The sequence below is a fragment of the Chlorocebus sabaeus genome, chromosome 24, assembly GCF_047675955.1.
Source record: "Chlorocebus sabaeus isolate Y175 chromosome 24, mChlSab1.0.hap1, whole genome shotgun sequence".
NCBI lineage: Eukaryota > Metazoa > Chordata > Mammalia > Primates > Cercopithecidae > Chlorocebus > Chlorocebus sabaeus.
In genome coordinates, this window is record NC_132927.1 from 15183801 (window position 1) to 15189537 (window position 5737).

A 5737-nucleotide genomic window follows, 5' to 3' on the forward strand; every position below is an offset into this window, starting at 1 on the left:
GCACTTTGTAGACATTATCTCGTGTGATCACAACTATTCTGCGTGGTAGTATTGCCCTTAATTGATTGACAAGAACCTGTGACTCAAAGAAGTTAAAAAAAAAAAAAAAAAAAACTTGCTTATTTCCTAGTAGGCAGATTCAATCAATCAATACAAACTCACCTAGGAAGTAGCTGAACTAAGATTCCCAATCTGAATTTTTTTTACCCTGAAAGAACATGCTTTTCCCAACTAAATTAATATTGCTGTTCACCATATTTCTGATGTATAATCACTGGACATTGGAGTAGACACATATTTTTAGCACCCTAATCCAGATAAGGAACTTTAAATGCTCAGCAGCCCAGGCTGTGTATCCCAGCATGTTAGGAACCAGGAGGGAAGTTAAGAATACTAAAAGAAATAACTAGACCAAGAAGCAGCTTATCCGCCCCTTCTGGAATCTCTGCCTGGTTCAGTCTGCCTGCCTCCACTATGTCCATCAGGGTGACCCAGAAGTCCTACAAGGTGTCACCTCTCTGCCAGGGGCCTTCAGCAGCCACTCCTACAAGAGTGGGCCCAGTGCCCTCATCAGCTCCTCGAGCTTCTCCCAAGTGGGCAGCAGCAGCTTCCAGTGTGGCCTGGGTGGAAGTTATGGTGGGGCCAGCAGCATGGGAGACATCACCGCTGTCACAGTCAACCAGAGCCTGCTGAGCCCCCTTAACCTGAAGGTGGACCCCAACATCCAGGCAGTGTGCACACAGGAGAAGGAGCAGATCAAGACCCTCAACAACAAGTTTACCTCCTTCATCGACAAGGTACAGTTCCTGGAGCAGCAGAACAAGATACTGGAGACCAAGTGGAGCCTCCTGCAGCAGCAGAAGAGGGCTTGGAGCAACATGGACAACATGTTCCAGAGCCACATCAACAACCTTAGGTGGCAGCTGGAGACTCTGGATCAGGAGAAGCTGAAGCTGGAGGCAGAGCTTGGCGTCATACAGGGGCTGGTGGAGGACTTCAAGAACAAGTACAAGGATGAGATCAATAAGCATATAGAGATGGAGAATGAATTTGTCCTCATCAAGAAGGATGTGGATGAAGCTTATGTGAACAAGTTAGAGCTGGAGTCTCACCTGGAAGGGCTGACTGACGAGATCAACTGTCTCAGGCAGCTGTATGAAGAGGATATCCGGAGGCTGCTGTCCCAGATCTGGGACACGTCTGTGGTCCTGTCCATGGACAACAGCCACTTCCTGGACATGGACAGCATCATCACTGAGGTCAAGGTGCAGTAGAAGGAGGTCACCAAGTGAAGCAGGGCTGAGGCTGAGAGCATGTACCAGATCAAGTATGAGGAGCTGCAGACGCTGGCTGGGAAGCACAGGGATGACCTGCAGTGCACAAAGACTGAGATCTCCGAGATGAACCAGAACATCAGCCAGCTCTAGTCTGAGATTGAGGGCCTCAAAGGCCAGAGGGCTTCCCTGGAGGCCGCCATCACAGTTGCTGAACAGCCGGGGAGCTGGCCATTAAAGATGCCAACACCAAGCTGTCCGAGCTAGAGGGTACCCTGCAGCAAGCCAAGCAGGACTTGGAGCAGAACCTGCGCGAGTACCAGGAGCTGATGAACATCAAGCTGGCCCTGGACATCGAGACTGCCACCTACAGAAACCTGCTGCAGGGCGAGGAGAACCAGCTGGAGTCTAGGATGCAGAACATGAGTATCCATAGGAAGACCACCAGCGGCTATGCAGGTGAGCTGAGCTCGGCCTAGGGGGACCTCACAACTCCCAGCCTCAGCTATGGCCTGGGCTCCAGTTTTGGCTCTGTTGCGGGCTCCAGCTCCTTCAGCCAAACCAGTTCCACTAGGGTCATGGTTGTGAAGAAGATCGAGACCCACGATGGGAAGCTGGTGTCGGAGTCCTCCGATGTCCTGCCCAAGTGAACAGCTGCGGCAGCCCCTCCAGCCTACCCCTCCTGCGGCTGCCCCAGAGCCTTGAAAGGAGGCCGCTGTGCAGGGGAGCACAGGGAACAGGAGACCCACCTGAGGCTCAGCCCTAGCCCTCAGCCCACTGGCAGGGGAGTTTACTGACTGGGGAACCCCCTTGCCCATGCCTCCAGCTACAAAACAATTCAATTGCTCTGTGTGTGTGTGTGTGTGTGTGTGTGTGTGTGTGTGTGTTTTCAAAATAAAACCTCAGCTAGCTCTGCCCAAAAAATAAATAAATAAATAACTGAGGACAAACAGCCTTACTTCTCCCCTTCTATGGATAATGCCCCCCACTGTTTATTATAAGATGTGACTTGCCTTAGTAATCAGAGAAAACTCAATTGGGAAAGAATGAGAAGCAGTACTATATTTTGGAGAGACACTTTATCCATATAATTTTCTGTGAAAGCCTATTCCTATAAGCAGGACTTGGAATGTGTTGCTTGCTCTCATAATCATCAAAACCATGAAATAAATATATCTTTTATAAACCTACAGGCCAGATTGACCTCCATCTTCAATTCTAGGCACTCCTGCTAATGCCAGTAAAAAGAAGAAAATTAATTCATGCCTTAATTAGACCAAAATTATTATTTCTCAGTGGATCTCTTAAAGTAAATCTCAAATTGATTTGTGGTGTGTGTGTGTGTGTGTGTGTGTGTATTTTAAAAGCATAATGTGGTCATATTTTCTCAAATGTGCACATTTTGGCACAAGCAAGTCTACCAGAAGTCTTCTGAGAATGTAGCTTAGTAGATTATACAATTATCAAAGATTGACCTCTTCTGTTGAGTTTAATGACCCAGAAATTGCATTTTTAACCTTGGCTGATGTGCTGTCTGATGTCAATCGTCTTTTTTTAATCTATCTGAAATAGACAACAAAATAAATTGGTCCAAAAACTAATTTATTAGGCCAGAAGAGGGGCAAAAACAGCCAGTGGCAATGGAGATAGACTTCAAGGAAGATTCGTTCTGAAGTCATGTTAAGAAGATGGCAATGGCAATGAGAATGACTGATTTACATACACAGTCATGAGAACCATTGGCGGAGGGGAAATCCTGTAGCAGGGCCTTGAAGCCCTTGTAACTTGCATGTAATACAAAAACATGTACTCAAAGCCCGGTGAAGACCGCTACACACCAGACACAATCCCAACAGTGTGAAACGTATATTCTCAAGCCAAATTATACCTAAAACAAGTCTGTCACTAAGCTTACAACACTTTTTACAATTGTCTATCATTGCATTTTTTAACTTTCAATGTAAACATTTTGTACATATCTCCCTTACCAATCAGTTGACCATTTCCATGTCAAACAATCTATTTGCTGCACAGTATTTCATGTGTTAGGAAAAGTAAACATCTTCGTTAATTTTATAAAACAAGCATCTCCATAATGCCTCCTTTGTTTTGTTCATACCATTTTTTCTTCCTATTTCCTTTTTAAGGACATTATTCAGTTTGCAAAAGATTTTCTAGTGAATAAACTTGTGACCTCTGCTTTTCCCACAAGCTTCTTAATACATTGCAGGTGAGATATATCTGTGAGTTGAAGCTACTTGTATGAAATGTTGGAATGATGAGTAAGTGCAATCAATTCTGCAAAACAGCTGGTCAGTTCTGATAGGAGAAATATAATCAATTTAACAAATTGGACACACATTCCACTTCAGACACTGGTGCAAGGTGTCCCATTGACTCAAGAACAAACAGAAGCCAGCCTCTGTCCTCAAGGAGCTTGGAGTCCTGGGGTAGGAACAAAATGTGTGTAAATGACTGTAAGTCCTTTGGTGTTAAGCCAAGAAGGTAAACTCGAAAGTTGATAAAATATGTTTGCTCAAATAAAATTATCATCTTTACTGGTTCATTTGGTTTATTTTAAAGGAAAGTAACAAGTTTATTTTTCAATACATAGAGAAGCATAAGAAAAAGAGGTGGGAGAGGCATTTCATAACTTGTCAATTTACGATTTTTTAAGTCTTATTTTTTACACATACACACACACCACACACAGGTGATGGGGCTGCCTTCTCTCCACTATCCCTGGCAGTAAGGCATCCCAGTGTGAACAGCCAGGGACCACACAAGGAAGGGGTCAGAGCAGGGCAGCACCCCAGCAAGGTCAGGAAATTACTTATTGGAGAATTGAGTAAATAAGTAAAAATATCAAGAATAATGATAACTAGGCTTTTCACTGTCAGAGAACATGAGGTACAAATTTGAGAAGAGGGAAGGAGAAACAACCCCTGCAGCATTAGATTGGAATTAAAGTTTGTCTGGACGAACTCATGGTTTTCAGTGTATACCTAGATAGATATAGAGATATAGAGAGATGAAAATGTGTATATACACATGTGTATGACACATTATGTGTGCAGATATGTATATATTATGTAGGTGTGTATGCATGTATGTATATACTTGCATAGATTTCCCTTCTCTGACCACTGAGAGGGCCTAGGGGCAGCAACATCTCAATAGCAATAAAGCACACCAAGCACACAGATCTTGACTTTTGAATGCCACTTCTCCATTTAAAAAAACAAAAACAGGACATCTTAAATAAATGGCTGATTCCAGGGTGGTTAGGGGCAAGGAAAGAAGACGTGCTTGTGCACATCTTGGTATATCAGGTTTAGGAAGCTGTCACTGGTCAAATCGGGGACAACTTTGAACATCAAAATAAATAATCATTGTAATGGATCATAACTCATCGATGTAAGTCTCTAAGTACACACTTATATCAATACATATGTACATATACACATACATACATCTTTACATACTACTGAATGGCAACTAATAATGGCATTTGGCAAACTGTTATGCTAACAATTAACTCAGGCAAGAAACATCAATGGAGGCTAAAACTGGTAGATATAATTGGGATGAGTAGATTTTACACAGTCTCCAAGTGACTCTCCACAAAATACCTATTGTTACAAAGGGAAAGATAGATAGGTTTGCAGCAGAAAAAAAAAAAATGTCAGACATCATGTTAACTAATGAATCAGTGTTAACTTCTCCAGCAATGAGACAAGTAGGCAAACAGCTGCCAAGAGAGGATGAAGAACACAGCATCACTTCTGTGACATTCTGGCCAAAAATTCTGGGTGTTATCATAAGGAAACATCAAACAGACCTAAATCGGCCTTTAATCTTCATAATTCTTCAAGGTCATGGAAAGTAAAAAAACTAAAGAATTGCTTCAGGTTTGAAGTTTGAGCCACATTACAGCTGGGTGTAAGGTCCTGTCCTAGATCATATCCCATTGTTATAAAGGAGGCTAAAATGGAGTCTCTGGGGGAAGGATATATTTGAGTCACTTATACTATTTAACTTTTCTGTACATTTGAAAATGTTTCAAAATTAAAATTATAAAAAGAGGTAATGAGTAAAAGCAATTACTGTAAGCGTAATGGAAGTAAAGTGAGGTGGGGTTCAGAAGCTAGAGAATCCCATTTCCATAGTAACAGAGCCCAGGTCTGCCTTCAGTATTACTGTATCTTGAGAGCCCAACCCAGTCCTTCACATAATTGGCATATGTTGAATGAATTCTTTGGTTAATTGAGCACAGAGAAGGGGAGGTGTCAGCCACGAAAGTTTCATGAAAGAGACAGAGGTGAAGAGGGGGCAGTGTAAGCACGGGAAAATGAATAAAGAAGGTCACAGAAGTGAGAAAGCAGATAGTACATGAAGCAGCAGGTAGTTGGAGTAGAGCGAATGTTTTAGAACACAAGAGGGGTGATGGTTAGGAAAAGTAG

The 5737-nt window shown here is 42.8% G+C and overlaps 1 pseudogene; it reads left to right on the plus strand.

The window, feature by feature from the left end:
- Positions 1-444: 444 nt before the first annotated feature.
- Positions 445-1924, plus strand: LOC103228863 (keratin, type II cytoskeletal 8 pseudogene; annotated as a pseudogene).
- The last annotated feature ends 3813 nt before the right edge of the window (positions 1925-5737 follow it).